The sequence below is a fragment of the Abramis brama genome, assembly GCF_963993115.1.
Source record: "Abramis brama genome assembly, chromosome: 8".
NCBI classification, from domain to species: domain Eukaryota; kingdom Metazoa; phylum Chordata; class Actinopteri; order Cypriniformes; family Leuciscidae; genus Abramis; species Abramis brama.
Window position 1 is genome coordinate 40,869,536 of NC_139970.1, and position 18,787 is coordinate 40,888,322.

Here is an 18,787-nt window from a genome sequence, read left to right on the forward strand (position 1 = left end):
TACACATAAGCTACATAAACTCATCAACTAACCATTCAGAAATGTCCTGTTGCTTCTACATGTTGTCACTTCTTCTTGAGTCTCTCCATCATTGTCTGACTCCGGTTTGAACATAAAAGGCTAAAAGTTTTTGAAATTTTCAGTGCATGTCTGTGTGAGTGCAAGCTGTTGAAGCTCCGCCCCCTGTGCCGGGAGCAGCAGCTCATTTGCATTTAAAGGAACAGACACAAAACGGTGCGTTTTTGCTCACCCTCAAAAAGTGACAACTTTAACATGCTATATAAAAATATCTGTGCGGTATTTTGAGCTAAAACTCCACATACAAACTCTGGGGACATCAGAGACTTATTTTTCTTGTGAAAAGGGCATTATACCACCCCTGTAATTAAATGTTCATGTTATATATTTTGGTTGCATTTGTGAGTTAATAAAAATGTAACTGGTTGTGTAAACTTGGCACAGAATATCTAAATATTGATAAATCAATCGATATAGCCCTAAATTGAATCGAAACGTAATCTTATTGCAGATTTTTTTGAGATATCAGCAAATATCGTATCTCTAACTGAGAGAATCAATATCATATCGTGATGAATTGTCTGATTTAAACTCCTATAAGGCTGTCTACGTTGAATATTTGTCTGAGACTTAGTTGTCTGGATTAGTGATTTGAACTTTGAAGTTGTTTTTGTCTTATGAACACTTTGCAGGATATGAAAGGTTTCAGGTTGGGTGTTTTCTCAGTAGAATCAACAGAATGATTAATAGTCCAGCATTTAACATGTCCTGTTTACCGTGTAAGGTTTGGTTTTAAGAGACAACTCCCTAAAACACTTTTACAACAATGGCTAGTCTGGAAAATGTAGACATCTACAGCCTGAGGCAATTTGAAGCTAAAGTGACTCTTTACGTTTGATATCACATGCCAAGGGATAGTTCTCTTACTCATATTGGATACCAGAAAATGAAAGTTTGGTCATCATTTACTCCCCTTCATGTTGCTCAAAATGTGCATGTATAGAAGAATGCATTGTGTTTGTGTGTATATGGAAACATGCATTCAGATTGGAGAGTTAGTGCTGAAGAAAAAAAAGCACAGGTGTGTATACAGGCTATTTTATTTTATTTTTGTTATGATGTATTAGGGGTGGGAATCTCTAGGCACCTCACGATTCGATTCGATTACGATTCAGAGGGTAACGATTATCGATGATTAACGATTATTAAATGAAATTATTAAATTATTTTTTTTACTACTTGGTACTTTTAAAGCAAAGTATTTATGATGACCCATAACAAACTTACTTCCAATACTTCCTATATTAATTTTATTAATAAAACAAATGGAAGTGATTTGGCAAGTCAGCTGTAAGGTTACATTTGCCAGCATATGTCCCAACATTGCTGAGAACCAACAGGAAAATAAATGTGTGCCTTTACTAGCAGCATACTTGTAGTAAATTAATACAAACTTCAGCATATTCTTAATAATAGACTTCTAACCAACATCCTCTTGTTATTTCCAATGAGCAATATAATCCTTCAGACAAAAAACATTTTGCTGTAGCAAATTCACAAACAGTTTTCGTTCAAAAATATAGGATTATGTACCAGCAGCTCTCATATGCTTGTGGACTTATGCATATTCTGAATAATTAGTAACATACAAAGCCACTCTTATACACAACTAAATAATAAAGAGTTATGACTTGAAATGTTTGCTGTATACCACAATCAAAAACAGCTTATACAAAGAAAGTGAATGAACATCTGCAGAGAGTGTAACTTTTTGTGACTGGCATTGCACATATTGCAGGGCAGTGTAACGTAACAGATCGGTTTATAGCATATTGATGTGAAAACTAAACAATACAGAAAGCAGCTCTCATACAAAAAATACTAAATAGGTCACAATGAAATTGCCAATTTTCCATACGTTAACTTTTAACGAAGAGGGTGGCGTTCGAATTTGGCGCTCAGCCATCATGCGTCTGTTATGTGCGTGACTCTGTTATGTGCACTCGAGACGCCACAGACTGTCCGCGCACTGCACGTCCGCTTTAGAGTTCCGCCTTTTAATTTTTTTTTAGAAAATCGATTTTTGACATTTGTGAATCGATTCAGAATCGTCCACGTCCCGCATTGCGATGCATCTAAGAATCGATTTTTTCCCCCACCCCTATGATGTATGTTGACATATTTGAATTCTTGAGTAAACTGTCCCTTTAAATATAGTATACGTGAGTTGTAGCATAGTAGCATCATTAAATACTTGCTTAATTTGCTTATTTGAGTATGTTATCTTGTGGTGACAAGCCTAGCAGAATGAACACAATGGCTCTGTTCAAAAACCTTACTGTCTACTGCCTATTTAGGGAGCACCCTATCTGAAATGCAACCTCGTGGTTGCTGATTTGGAACGCCTTACATAGGCAGCCTAAATGTGTTGCATAAAAATACATTGCCATTTAAAAGTTTCGGGTCAGTAAGATTTTAGTTATTTTTTTAGTGACATGAATACTTTTTTCCCCACAGCAAGGATACATACAATTATTTACTTTTAAATTGAAAGTGACAGTAAAGACATTAATAATGTTATAAAAGATTTCTATTTCAAATAAATGCTGTTCTTTTGAACTTTCTATTCATATAAGGATTCTAAAAAAATCATCACAGTTTCCACAAAAAACTGTTTTCAACAAATAATATAATAAATGATTTTTGAGCAGAAAATCTGCATATTAGAATGATTTCTGAAGGGTCATGTGACACTAAACACTGGAGTAATGATGCTGTAAATTCAGCTTCGCATCGCAGGAATAAATTACATTTTAAAATATATTCAAATAGAGAACTGGTATTTGAAATGGTAATAATATTTTACAATATTATTGTTATTAATGTATTGCTAATTAAATAAATGCAGCCTTGGTGAACATAGGAGACTTCTTTCAAAAATATATATATATATATATATAAAAAAAACATATGTCATTATATAGATCAGTGGGTGTCTCTCACATTGTCCAACAGCAACATTAAAATAGTGTAGATTAGTGTACAATGTTTTATAATAATAATTTATTCTATTTAGTGTCCATTTCATTCATTTAACATATTTAATATTGGGGGTATCCAAGTTATTTCACATAATATTAAACTGTTTTTTATTTTTATTTTTTATTTTAAGTAACGCATAGTTACTTTCCCTGGTAATTAGTTACTTTTGTAATGATGTAACTCAGTTACTTTTTGTGAGAAGTAACTAGTAACTATAACTAATTACTTTTTTAAAGTAACTTACCCAACACTGCTAGTCAGTCTTTAGTTGGATTGAGGTTTTCATAGCTATTTTTTTATATTAAATTATTATTATTATGAATAGTGTAGCTACATTTGCAATGTGTTTTTGTCAAAATGTATTCTGCCATTATCTTCTCTGAGAAGAACACATGCAATGCTGCCATATAATTTGTCAGCATATTAATGTTTCCTATGTTGTGTGCACGATGTCTTAAAATGCTGCCTACTTAGACAGCTCACTAGGATTTGCAACAGAGCCAGTATCTGTGGACGCCATAGATCTTCTGTGCATACCATACGTCTTGACTCCTCCACATTCCACACATACATATACTCTCTCTCTCTCTCTCTCTCTCTCTCTCTCTCTCTCTCTCTCTCTCTCTCTCTCTCTCTCTCTCTCTCAACAGCTGTATTTAACACTCCAGCCTCCTCAATACTTCCATGAGGACTTAATGCAGTATTTCTCTCTGTGGAACATGAGAACTCCTGATTTCGCACTGCCTTTCCTGTCTGAAGAATACAAGGCCTTTATTTCTCCATGCTGTGTTTCTCCGAGCACTGAAAGAGCATGTGGCAGGACTCCAGAGAACACAGGAGAATGGGGGCTCTTTGTTTTGCTGTCAGGCCTGCAGGCAGTGACCGTAAACTGCTTTGAATGCAGCAAAAAGGAATATGCTCTAAATTGATTAGTTTGGTGTGTGCCTTGTGTTTTTCGGGGAGTTACACTATCCCTCAGACATGCAGTCCTTTTAAATGTTGCGTTCCTCATTGAGTTCCTCAAGTGTGACACATTTGTTGGCGCAACTGTAAGCTGTCAGTGTTGCATGTTCGAGTTTGCTAGAATGCACATGTGTGCTTGCATTTACAAAGATGACACTTGTCTTGAGGACAGACATTGGCATCAAAAATACAAATTGGACAATTGGGGTTTTCATGATATTTGGTGTTACACATTCTCTGACAGTGTTTCCTGCACTAATTTTTAGCTGAATCATTGTGTTGTTTTAGCCAGTGTAGTCTGATTCACAAACACATTAGTCTTATGAACCGACTCTTTTTAATGACTAGGCACAACAACAACAAAAAACTCACAGCAGAACTCTGTCTACGCTTTGAGATCGTCTCCTCACGTCATAAAACACACTGAACCTGCCTGTGGGAACTGAAAGAGCTCACAGATTTCTTGAAGAAATGCTCTATTGAAGACTTTTCCACTATTTTTTTGCTTTACTCTGAAATTAAATCCATCTATCTGCATCAGAGTCAGCCTCGCTTATAAATGCATTTCGCGGTTCTGCTGACGTTTTAGAAGTGATAAATGTGTGACTTTTTTACATTTATTTATTTTTGGAATCTGAAGTGGCAGTCTATTATTATTATTATTATTATTATTATTATTATTATTAACTAATTTTGTATTATTATTTTAATACTATTTTATATTGATTTAATGCTATAAATATATTTTATTAATTATTATTTAATAATTATAAAAATATTGTTTATAATATTAATGATTTAATAATAATACTGTAGTATTATGATTTGTATTATTCTTATTTTTAATATTATTTATCTCATTACTCTTTAATAATAATAAATAAATAAATAAATAATAGTAGTCTGACAATCTGATGTGTCAGTTTATCATCATCATTTATTATTATTATTATTTTTATTATGAACATAAATTCGAGTTATGGATTGTTTTTAATGCAGATTATGGAAAACGGATGTAACTAAGATAGTCAGACTTTGGTCAGAGTTGGCTTTAAGCAATTTCACTTTTATTTATATTTGTGGTTCATTATTTGATCAAACTTTAAAGACTTAGTATTACAATTCACCACTGTTTATGTCACAGTCATGAATGACACCTCAAAATGTGCTATTTGTTGGAGAGAGGAGTGCTGTTACTTTTATGATACAACCCTAGCAACCCCTTAGCAACACCCTTGCATCATGGCAGTGAATCTGCATGGGAAAACACCACTTGCATCTTCTTCAGACAATGTAATAATCGAGTTTAAACCTGCTCTCACATTGCACACAATATTTTAATATAATAAGACAAATTGTTTTCCAGCACATAAAACTATGAAAAAGACGACAAATTCCCCTCCTCCTCATTTTTCAATGTAACATGAGAGGTATAAATGTCCATCTGCCGCATAACTTAGACATCATAGTCATTCAGGGACTGGATTTCAGGCCGCTGAGCTCGCCAGCTCGTAATGACTTCTATCAAGTGTGTCCATCTTGTTATAAAAATCTCTTGCGTTTTATTCCCTGTGTCAGGTACTCAGATTTCACTAGAAATCATTGTTGTCTCTACATATATATATATTTGTATTGTACAATTTTCTTGTGATTTACTCATTTAATTCTGATGTAGGTGTCCAACAGCGATCAAATCAAATTTAAGGCATTTTTTTTTATCATGCATATTGCATGCTTTATAATGCTATAGAGAGCTCATGAAATCAAAATTGTGGCTTTTAGTCCTTGACTATTAGTTTTGATTTTTGTTTTTTATTTAATTAATATTTACTTGCTATGCATGATTATTTGTTTAGTTGCCTTATTATGTGTATTATGATTATTTATTTTATATTATTTTTTAATATTTGATTTGATTTATTTTATTTACTACATTTTTGTACCTATGCCAAATATTCTTGAGTTTCATCATTTGTGTGATACAAAATTTGTGCAAAGAAACGCACACACACCAAGTCATGATTCCAAGACCAAAAGCATGAATGCATTACCATCTCTGACCTTGCATTGCAAACCCAAGCGGTGATGAAGATCAGTGTTGTGAAGTCTAGAATTTGGCCACCCGGTGACTTTTGGACGCTACTGTGTGTGTGATTGGCTAAGAAGGAAAACACTGGCTGGTGTATCTCTGGCAAGTGTGTCTCTGCAGACAATGTCCCTTTGTCTCAGAAGAAAGGATTCAGTGTAATAGTTTTTAATTCGAACTCCAGGGGAAATACTTCCCTTTTTACTTTTATGTAAATGTTGGCTCTTCTGCTAATAAGGAGCTCTTGCAACCTTTTTATACTCCTATATATTCCTGCACATCTCAGCATACAGCACGTTTAGTGGATTTGAATTTCACAGGTCTTTAAGGAAGCTAAGCATTTAATTCCGGTCTACTTATCTTGTTATAAGAGGTACAAAATATCCCAGCGAGGCTGCGAGCATGTGATCGGAACCGTTTCCCTTCTGCTTTGCTTATCTAAATACTTGGCAGATGTTTTGACCAGTCTCTGTAGAGAAGGAGATGTTTTGCCCTTGACTTTTCTGTATCTAGACTCTGCGATGGGAATGTCGAGGTCAGGACATATGTGAACCCGGAGAGATGCGTGGGTGAACTGGAAGAGTGAGAGTTCATCAGGCAGTACATTGACCCTCTGCATGACCTGTAAAGCATGGGGTCATTTATGGATCACCCAATGAGTTCTGAATCCCAAATTGAGCATTATATCTGTATTGTACCACACCTCCCCCTTGCGCTCGTCATGGGAGAGCTGCTTCAATGGTGAACATACAGTAAATGCAGTGTTAAACACTATGACCTTTTGTTTCGGCCTATGTCTCTTTGGCTTCCTGGTGAGATGGAGTTGTTTCCATTTGTTTTTCAGAGACCGTTGTTGAGCGGCTTGTATGAGGTGGTCTAGTTTATCACAAAAGTGGTTTGTAATGTTCCTTAGATCAGTTAGATCACAACTTGTTTTACTTTGGACAATAAATGGCGACCCAACACAGTACTTTAAAGGGTCACGAAACCCCGTTTCAGTAGCAATAGATTATATTTACACTATGTAAAAACAGCATTTTTTTCTTTGCAATAAGTTTAAATAGTAGTTACATTGCTTTTTATACTTATAAATAGTGTACTATTTGTGGAATAAGTTGCGGAAGGGGAAGAGGCTACACCATCAGCACCGCAACGGCTTTGACAGTTTCGCTCTCATTGAGTTAAAAGCGCCGAAGCTTCCCCAAATTTACCATTACACACAACACAATAAACACATGGTTTTATAAGCTCATGGTAAATGACACAAAAACATACATATCCTGTGACAGCTATTATTTAATGCACAAATGAATGCACAGCCATTCGCATTTGTATTCTACATCAAAAATATAAATGCGCTCTTGCATTTAATAACTTTTGAGGCTTTGTTTTGTGGCTTTTTTATAAGCCGTTTGATTGGGCCATAAGATCAGTGTGGATGAAACGTGTTTGTGTCGAAGACTCAGGATCTATTGAAGAGAACTTATGCAATGCAGAAACTCTTACAAAGCAAAAACAAACACTTATTTACTTATTTTATTTAGTTAATTTGATATATTTAGCAATTATATTTTATTTTATTCATTTTTCAAAAAGAATGGCATACCATGGCTCCAAAAATGTGAAAAATTTAATGGTAGACTCACACACAGGTGGTAACATTTTTAAAATATTCTCAACATTATATAATTATACATTTGTATTCATTTTAACTTTATATATATTTAATTATTTTTATTTTTGAACCTATTTACAGGTCAACTATTAAAGTAGTTTAATAGTTAACTATTAACTATGTATGATTATTTCCTTAGTTGCATTAAGTTCTTTATTATTTGCATTAATATAATTTTTTTCTTTTTTTTTAAATTAATATGCATTATTATTTGCTTATTTGGACTAATATATACATTTATTTGACTTGTTTTAGTTTGCAAGGGACAAACATCATTAGCTGATTTTGTTGCAGTGGTAAGCAGTTATTTTAATACATAGTGAATAAAATAAATAGCAAAAACATTTATATAAAATAAAATAAAATATATGACATATTATTTATAAATAACAGCCATTGCCTATCTCGCGGTAGCATTACCGTGAACCGATTCTCAAATATCTACCAAACTAACCCAGTTTTATTCAAATTGACATTTGAATCAGGTTCAACTGGTACATCACCCACCCCTATTTCCAGTTTAGTCTGACTAATTATAAGGTGAGCGTCGATGTGGTAACAGTTTGAGTACAAGCATAGTTCAGGGAAAACATTGTGTTGTTCTTGAAATAATAGGGCATGCACAGAGGATGTGATTCACACAGAGTCTCTGTGTTATTTTCTTCCTCTATCTTCCCATCCCACAATTCTTTGGGAGTAATGGCCTTTCCAGACCTTCTCTAAACAGCTTGTGTTTACGGTGAGCGACCTTCTCTTACCATATTACCAGCTGTGGCCCTGGATCTGTGTTTTGTCTGTCCGTTGGGAATATCCTCCTCTGCCCATCAAACACCCCTTTTCAATCGAAGCCACTTCTTTTTGCATCACATCCCGGCTACTTTTCTACTTTGATGTCCAATATCAAATTTGGGTCTTGGAGAAAAAAAAAGTGCTCTCCATTTAATCTCATTGCATTGAAATATTAAAGAGACCTCACTGGTGTTTTGTCTTTCCAAGGGTTGTTTATGCAGCATGGAGCCTTCATTTCCAACACTCTTAAAAAAATGGTTCTGAACACAATCAGGGCTTTTCTGATGGTAACAATTGCAGAACCTTTGTTGGTGCTAAATAGAACCCTTTCTATAAGGTTCCATTAAAGAACCATACTTTGAATGTGCTATACAGAATCTTACAATAGTGTATAAAGCTGAAATCAATCACTTTAGTTCTGCTGCAATGCAAGTGAGTGAGTGAAAACTCCCGTTATAATAAAAAAATCTGCTTATTTACATCGTGTTTATTAGGGCTGCACAATATATCGAAATATCGCAAATGTATATATCGCGAAATGCATATCGCAACAGCTTGCAATAACACTGGGGTCATGAACAAAAGACAGAGAGAAAATCACTCACTGCTCTTGGCTGAATAACTTTTGTAGCTTTAATAAGAATCAGTATATATTTTAATTCATACAGTGAAAACTAAGTGTTTTATTTTTACATTTGATTATTCAGTTTCTGTTGTTTAATAAACCTAATGTAGGATAACCTGTGGTTTACACTGATGTTAAAATAACACTTCTTATGCTACAGTAAAACACTGCTGTTCACTTTCAGAAGCTGTAGGGATGTTTTCCTGTCACAAAAAGAATGTGAAACGCGCATGTAGGTTATATCATTTTAAATATATTTTAAAGATAATTTACGTTTATTTTACAAACTTTAAGCATTATCGTATCGCATATCGAATCTCGCATTATTTAATGAGTTATCGCATATCGCAATTTTCTTCAATATCATGCAGCCCTAGTGTTTATACCTTGTTGGTTATAATGAAATGATTTGGGAGTGTGCAAACTCTGGTGTATTGAGCCGATTCTGACTAACTCATCAAACACCTTTGATTGGCCATTGCGTTCATACACTCCGACATGTTAGTGATTGGCTACACTGCTCAATGCTGCAAAAACATGTTGTAAATGGAAACCTTTGACGCTCTTTACAAAGTGCTCGCACAGATACGTAGTTGAGCATTCAGTAGGTATCGAAATACCGTTAATTTTAACAACACTACCAGTAACAATTTATAGACATTTTAATAAGGATAGGAAGTACCTGTTGAGTGTTGACAGTCTGTGTAGTTGGATGGTTGAGCTCCCAAAAAATCAATAATAAGGTGCTTTGTGGCTTTGGAAGGATTCTTTGACGGTTACAGATAAAAAAAAATAAAAAAAACAATTAGGCGAGAATAAAGAACTCTAAGCTCTAACACAAAGAACCATTTTACCGTAGAACAGTTCTTCAGGATGATATGGTTCTAAATAGAACTGTTATTATGTGTGGAAAAACCTTAAAGTGTAGCTCACATAATGCTTTCATTCATGGTCATCACACCTTTTCAGCAGATCTGCAGGGAGTAGCTGTCAGCGGTAAGCATTTTTAGCATTCCCTCTGTTTTTATAAGGGCAAAGGAAAACTGGCACGATTGACATCTCGCTCCAACGAGGTCTGGGGGTGCTGGAAAGCCATGAAAAAAAAAAAAAAAAAAAAAAGAGAAAGAAAACTTCTTGTGGTCGGGCTCCACTGATCTCCCTCGTCGTGAGTGTGAGGAAACTGCAGAATCACGGTAAACTGTGATCTGAAGGTCAGCCGCTCTTCCTGCCTTTCTAATGCACCGCGTCAATGGAGCGCGCTGAATAAAACTTTCCACTGGCCAAACAATGATTTTTGACATCAGAAAGGTCTGTAAACTAAGGCAGGATGGAGTTGTTTTCAGCAGACTCGGGATTATGGATCAGGTTTGAGCATGCATATACTGCGTGACTGAGGCAGTAATCTCTTAAAGCATATGATTGGAATTTTTGGGGCCTCACCCTTTGTCCACTTTCCATAACTGATTATTTCAGGCACTTTTAACCCTTCTGCCTTCCTGAAGTTCCCTCCTGCTAATGAAAACTGAACTTTTTATGTGAAGAACAATGCAATATTTAAATTTCTTCTTCTTTGTCCTTCGAGCGGTCAGACGTGTGTCTGGGTCACTGTGGCACAGATAATAATAATAATAATAATAATAATAAAATGTCCCAAAAAGTAATCGCAAAAATTAAAAGCTCTCACAAAAAAATTATAATTATCTAATTTAATTATCCCTAATTTAATTAAAGTTGTAATGCATTATTTTCACAAGGATGCCACAATAGACTATGATAGACTATACAATATATCAAAAATATTATATCGCCCAGCCCTGAAACTTGCTCTATGGTAAAGGCATGATAGACATAACAGTATGACTTTCTAAAGCTGCTTTAAAAACTAATTGTAATGTGAAACGCGCTTTACAAATAAATTGGACTTGTCTTGAAAGCTGTAAATGAATATCCAGCAATTAAATACTCACCCATTATATTGTTCCAAATCTGTATGACTTCCTTTCCTTTGTGTGTGTGTTTTTTTTTATCTCCATATTTTATATTTTATATTTGTATAAGTCTTCAAAAGTCATATTCTAGCTTTGCATGAGAAACGGACTGAATGTTCACCTAAAATGACATTTCTGTCATCATTGACTCACCCTCATGACGTTCCAAAACTGAACGACTTTTTTCTTCTGTGGAATTTTTTTGTTTGTTTGTTTTACAGTAAAATGCAGTAGAGTCCAATGTAAAATATCTTCTTTGGTGTTGCACAGAGGAAAGAAATTTTTTATACAGGTTTGGAACGACATGAAGGTGAGTGACAGAATTAAAAATTTTGGGGAAACTATCCCTTTAAGTCTTTAAGTCTAATAATTTAATTAATTACATTTAACGTTAACATAAATTACAATGTTGAATGTAATCTTTTAGCAAATCTCAAAATGAATACTCATTTTGCATACGGTTCATTATAATGTTGTGATGCTTAAATCCATTTGCTCCATTGGTCACAAAAGTACCATAACTGTAGTCTATACAATTTGTGCGCTACATTTCAAGTACAAGTCAATACAATAGCTTTTTTTATTCTGTTCAGTGATGATAGTGGTGCAGAAATGACACTTTTCACCTGTAAACCTGAGATTAGTGACTCCCCTTTAGATTTTGATTGGTTGCAACAGCTTTTCTCCATCACATAACCACAATTGTGCTTGTGAAAGCCCGTTTGGAGCCGAGACCTGACAGCTGGGCCACCGCAAAATTGTTTGTAATATTGTGCCAGTTTATCTCATTAAGTGAAATCTGGAGATTTAGCCAAACAATCTGCTTCTTCCTACGCAACAGTCTGGTTTGGCGTCACTGCAGGCTTCTGTTTGTGAACGAGTCTCATGATAAAGAGCTGAATCTGGTAGACAGACGACCACATGAATCACATCTGTGTGTTGGGGGAAGAAGATTCAGTTCTCATTATTATGCCATTTGCGAGTCTGTCAGGAGTGACTCTCTTCATCTGGACACTTCATGAACTCCCTGCACCTGATGAAATGCACATTCGTTGGCTGAGCTTTCCATCCGAAGTTCCCACACTTGCTTTACTCTCATTCGAGGGCCATGAAACACATTACAAGAATCTTGCAAAAGCATGTTTGTGATATGATGACAGGAATTGAAATGATTCAGAAGGTCTAATAATTTTAATCAGATTAGATACGCATTGCATCAGAATTCCCAGAAAAGGTCACATGTTTTCTCCGCAGCACAAGCAAACCGATGCTTAATCAATCATTTGCATTCGGCCATTGAATCAGCTGCTATCGGCTCGCCGCCCAGAGCGTGTTGAAGCTGATGTGGTGTCTTGAGGGATCACATAATTAGGTCCATCTCTCAAGGAAAAGCCTAGATAATAGCAAGATCACAGGCGATGGAAAAGAGCAGTTGTTTTTCTTCTCGCAGGTTTAATTGAACCTTTGGGCCCTGACATGCCTGAGCAAGAATGTGAGCAAATACTTCTGTATTATGCTTCTGCTCTTTTGTCGTTGCTCAAGTGATCTCTAAGTCTGGGTTAAACTGATGAAAAGTGTGTTGCACTAGACTTTACAAATGAAAGGACTTCAGATCTTCAGATGATTATGGGCAGCAGTGTATGAAGTCATTCTCTATGACAAATAATATAAATGTATAAAATTAGTGATTGACTGATATATACATTTTGTTTAATAGCTGGTGCTGTTATGCCTGGTTCAGATTGCACCATTTTTTTGTCTGTTACGATATTCACTGTGTCAGATTACATGATTTTGACTCCTAATATCTTGTCGTGTCGTGGACAAGAAACATGTCAGACTACACGTTGCTTTCTGACCAGTCATTGCGTGCCGTCTCACACACACACACACACACACACACACACACACACACACACACACACACACACACACACACACACACACACACACACACACACACACACACACACACACACACACACACACACACACACACACACACACACACACACACACACACACACACACACACACACACACACACACAAGCATACTGATATCGGATATCTGGAGAGCACAAATGGTCAATAGGGTTTTATATCACACTCTAGAGCTTCTGTTTTTAATAAAATAAATAACTGTAAATAATAACAATAATGAATTTTAAATGTAAAGTAAAAGATATATTCCACTTTCCTACAAATTGCTCAGCTTCATCATTTATTCATTCTGTATTCTTTGTGCTAAAAGATGTTTGCATTGTATTTTAGCTATGAATTTGCAGGTCAAAGTTTGCAAGGAACTTTTTTAACGGACGCCTGCTTGCATTCCTGCTCTTGTAAGTTTGCATACATGGAGAAAGACTAAGCGGTTCGTTTGATGGATAGGAATGAGTAAGGTCAGTTTTTGAGGGTGTGGAAAGAGCTGGATCATGCTGAAATTATAAAAAAATGTAGGAAACCGGGGACCCGCCTTTCAATGAATGCTTACATCTGCAGCAAACCTTCTTTTCTTAACTTTTTTCACACGACTCTCTCTCCGTCCTTGCAGTGTGCCGTTTCCATCGACTTCAGTGTACTCAAGTGTGCATGCTTGCATCGTGGTTTGATAACAGCAAAGCAAACATAGCTGAAAGCGATAAGACTTGATTGCATTAGCGCAATGGCATTTCATCAATCACTGAATGGCCAATGCCATTCTGTTACCCACCAGCCTTTGAGTTTACAGAGTGGAGACGCAAAGCTGATTACACATCTTTGGCCATGATCAGCTGCTCGGCTTGACTTTAACACACACACTTTCATAGCAGAGGTTTGTCTGACAGGCCAATGAGGAGTCTGATGTCATAAAGGGGCGTGGCCTTAAGGTGGGCCTGCCACTTTGGGCAGAATCTTTCTCTAGTCGTGTCTTACTCGTTCACTGACTGACTGTGTGGGTCAATGGGACATGTGAGGTGACTTAAAAGAGGAATTTCACACTGCAGCACAGGAGGTAAGAAACAACGGTGTCAGAATCTAGGTTTAATGAATGACTGTCCTTGTGTTGTACCTGTAGGGCAGGTAACTGTAATGCAAATCTTTTTGCAGGTCTTGTTCATGCATGTTCATGTCACTCAGGGCAAAATGTGTTAGTTTATTCTACCTTGTTTACTCTTACTCGTGAAACCAGTCACACGACCGTACCTTAAGTGTGTGTTTTGGATTTACCTGGAAAATAAGTAACTGGACTTTTATGTAATTGTGTGTGGTTGGGTTGCAAAGTTTGTTTGAAGTTTATGAAGTAAAGCGCTAAAGTTAAACTGCATTGTTCCTAAAATATCCCGGATGGAGTCCGCTGTGAATCAGGAAGGTGTTTTTTGGATATTGTTCAGCTCTTACAACACAAACCCACCTTTTCCCCAAAGGGGCCAATGCTGGAAGCAGCCCCTCACAATGCCCAAGTAGGACGCAAGGAAACCCCCGCTCATTTGTCCCAGATTTACTCGGCAAACATGCACGCTTTTGAAACATTCTCCCAACAATCTCAGACTACAGTTAGCCTGATCCTTCGGATAATGAAATTCCACAAAGCATTGCATCTGTCGCTCCTCGCATGGCAGCTGCAGTAATGCAGAATGCGAGGAATTCGAGCAGTCTGAGTGTCGGTTCCCCCTGAACTTCTTCTACATGCTGTTGTTTCCCAGTATAATACATGTATTAGTGATTTCAGGTGACCCCAGATAGCCGCACTCTCCCTGAGCGCTTTAATAACGCAAGTGGTCTTTGCTGAGTAAGTATTGTAAACATTAATTAGGCTACTGTAGCTGGCTCGCAGCCGCCCACAGGACCACACAGCATTTAATAAAGTTGTTGGAAATGGGCGGCAGACACTTAATGCCTGCTTAGCTGATAATATTAACAAAAGACTCATTGCCTCTGTGTTTTAGTTCTGAATGGTAGGAAGTCATAAACCTATGAAAGTAAAATAGTTTCTGTCTCTCTTTCTCTCTCTCTCTCTCTCTCTCACACACACACACACACACCCTCTCTCTCTCTCACCTTGATGAGTTTAGAGTGATTAAAGGACTAAAGGTGATGTAATTAATGCTTATTTCAGGTCTGAATGGGTGTTAATGACATTTCTGGTTAAGTGAATTAGGGGTTAGGTTATTTAATTTTTTCATTTATTGGTAACACTTTATTTTGATGGTCCCTTTTGAACATTCTGTTGACTATAAGTAACTTTGCAACTACATGTCAACTAACTCTCATTAGAGTATTAGTGTACTGTTTGCTTAATATCTGATAACTCTTTATTGTGATGTCCTCCAACAGACACTCTATTGACTATAAGTAACTTTGCTACATGTCAACTTATTCTAACCCTAACCCTACCAGTCTACTAATACGCTACTAATACTCTAATGAGAGTTAGTAGACATGTAGGTGCAGTGTTACTTCTAGACAACAGAATGTGTTAAAGGGACCATCAAAATAAAGTGAAACCCATTTATTAATTAATTAGGCTGTATTTATTTAATCAAAATTACAGTAAAATCAGTATTCAATGTTGTGAAATATTATTACAATTTTAAACAACTTGTTTTCTATGTGAATATATGTTAAAATGAAATTTATTCCTGTGATGCAAACCTGAATTTCAGCAGCCATTGATCCAGTCTTCAGTGTCACATGATCCTTCAGAAATCACAAACTTAATTTGTATTACATATTATTTATATTACAATTTTCAGCCTATTAATGGTGTTCAGTGTTAAATTTTTATATAGTTATAGTTTTATAAAACTTTTTAAAAGTTAAATTTAAACCAATGACACTGTTAAAATCTCATAGTCACTACTTTCTATATTTATGAAACTTGATGGCTTTCTTGCCCATTAAGTTCTTTAAAGGGCAGCTATTATGCAAAATTCACTTTTACATGGTGTTTGAAAGTAAATGTGTGTTGGCAGTGTGTGTACACAACCACCCTACAGCGGTAAAAATCAACCCACTCCTTTTTATGTTCCCTATGAATCACAAACTGTCTCAAAATGAGTCGTTCGCTTTTCCTACAAAAGCTCCGTCCCCGACTGGTGTCGAAATCTGCCCTATTAGCAAAGTCTGTACACAATCTGCCATGTTTATCTCCTCAATAACAGCTACAGGATAAACAATCAGAATGTTCTGTTGTTGGCTGTATCAATGAACACAGAAGGTGTTTTTCAGTTCCACTGCACTACTTTTCAATTGCTTTTCTATGTAAACGCGCTAGACGGACGTGTTTGACCGTTGCGCCAGCGTCTCGCATCTTTAACAGCGTCTCATTTTAAAAACGCAGCGCTCAAGTTTAATTTTTAAGAAATGCATCTCGACATCTTGCGTTTTCCACTGCCCATGCCACGCGTTTTAAGCTTGTGTGTGAATATCACACCAAATAGATGAAATTACTGTGACAATACACAACGGTAAACCCCCAAATGATGCATGTAAGCAGCGCTACGGCTCTAATGACCTGTTTAATATTGTATTAATAATAATGAGAAATATGGCATTTAAAAGTAAATCATATTTTGAATTTATCAGATTTCAAAGTAATGCCAAGATGTATATAATAAACATTTTTAATTGGTGAGACTGGGATGTATTTGGTCTTATATTTGTCAATGCATTTGCGCTTTAAAGGCTAAAATCAGCTATTTGCAACAACAATTCTAAGTTTATCCATTGATCCTAATTGTAATCTCAAATAATTTTTTGAAGACAGGCTTTTTTCAGCCTCACAGTATTTTTTGGGGGATATTTTTAGCTCAATTTTAATGAAGTACGAATATGAAACAGCTCTTTTCTAGAATTCCTGACGAACATAGATATGTAGTTGCTAAATGTTTGTTGGTAAACAGTATTTTCATTGTATTGTGAATGTCATCCATAGCTTTTAAAAGCATCCAAGGATGAAAGTTAGTAGATGTCCAGAGTAAGCAGAACTGGAATCTAGACGAGGAAAAGCTCAAATATAAGAGTTTTCATCATTTACATACTTCAATTTGGGGGGAAATGTATTCACATGTTGAGCCAGATCAGTGGGGGTGGGGGTGGGGTCTGGGCTGGTATTTCAAATATTCCAGTAATGAGCCTTACGACCTTAGTTTACTGATGTCTGATGATCCAAGATAGTCTAAAAATGTTGTGTGTGTTGAGTCGTCACTGTGATAATGCAGATTACCCAGCGTTAGGATCTGTATGGTGAACGCATGACGGCCTGTGCCTGCTTTAAACTTTTGCCTCGCTCTTGTTTCGAGGACTCACATGCACATGTTGTTCAGATATTTTCCCCCCACAACAGGTGTTTTGAATATATATTAGAGTTGAGGTGCGATCTGAAGTGCCCTTATGTGACCAAATGTCTCTTGAGTTTATGCTTTGAGACATTGCGGGTTTGGCTTATTAATGAATTAAATGATGTGTGCAAGAGACATTAGTCATGTTTCTTCACTCTGCTGGTCATTAAGTCAGTTTTTAATGACATCATGCTGTTAACCCGACTTAATTGATTACAGTTGCTTTCTCCATCAGTTTATAAGATGGTGTTTGCACTAAAAATTGTCATGGTTTCCACAAAAATATTAAACAGCTCAACTATTTCAACAGAGATAATAATAAATGTTTCTTCAGCAAATGATTTCTGAAGGATCATGCGACACTGAAGACATTGAATCGCATGAATAAATTAGATTTAACAAATATGAACATATAAAACAGTTGATTAAATGATAATAATATTTCACACTGTTACTGTTTTTACTGTATAAAAAAACATTAAGAAATCTTACCGACCCCAAACTTTTGTAGTCTATGTTGAATTCTACATGACAAAAAAACAACTTGAAAATCAGCTTGTAACTGGATTTAAAAGCATTTAGTGTACAAATATGGTTCGCATCAAGTTTGTAAACACATTTTTTACTAACTTGACAAATCTCATTTCATGTGATGTTTTTCAAGTTACAAAAAAGCAGATTTTTAAGTTCGTTACTCCAAAAGATCCGTTTTTTTTACTTCCATTGTGAGCAAAGCATGCATGCGTTTGTGTGAGAGCTGTAGTTTATTGAAGATATGTGGTTGTGTTTAATGATAGCTATCTGTGCTGATGATGAATGAGTTTAGATCTCAAGCGATGTGTCACAGGAAAAGGCCTTCCTTCAGTCAAGCTCCGACACGCCGGTGTGTCATTCACTGTTCGGAGATGGTGGTCAAATAGTCTCCAGATCCACTCACTGTGATCAGCCTTTCATAGTCATATACAGGCCCAGACGTCCATCATTTGCTTATGCTTTCAGATTCACAGCTGTGCTTAAAGGGATACTTCACTGATTAGCATTAAGCTTTGTATCAGTAGAAACCCGGTAGTATTTTCGAATGACCGTGCTTCCCTCCCTCATGTCCCCCTGAGACGAGAGATTTCTGTATTGTGTGTCTGGAAAAAAAACTCAGATGACGCAAAAATCGTCATTTAGCATCATTTTTGGGCTTTTTTGTCCAGAGGCGAGAGACTACAGCCAGTAGGAGGAGCTCGTTCTGCATGTCTTCAACCCGCCCATAGGGGGATCTCACGATAAA

The 18,787-nt window shown here is 36.1% G+C and overlaps 1 protein-coding gene across 5 annotated transcripts in view; it reads left to right on the forward strand.

Moving 5' to 3' along the window:
- Positions 1 to 18,787, forward strand: part of cobll1b (cordon-bleu WH2 repeat protein-like 1b) — a 51,953-nt gene that overhangs the window by 7,071 nt on the left and 26,095 nt on the right. The window contains exon 1 of one of the 5 annotated variants that reach the window (XM_084122862.1): positions 14,089 to 14,180. The exons of the other annotated variants lie outside the window; for them this stretch is intronic. The gene's annotated coding sequence lies outside the window, so the exon portion shown is untranslated. Of the gene's footprint in view, positions 1 to 14,088; positions 14,181 to 18,787 lie in introns of those variants that run through there. 5 annotated transcript variants of the gene reach the window in all.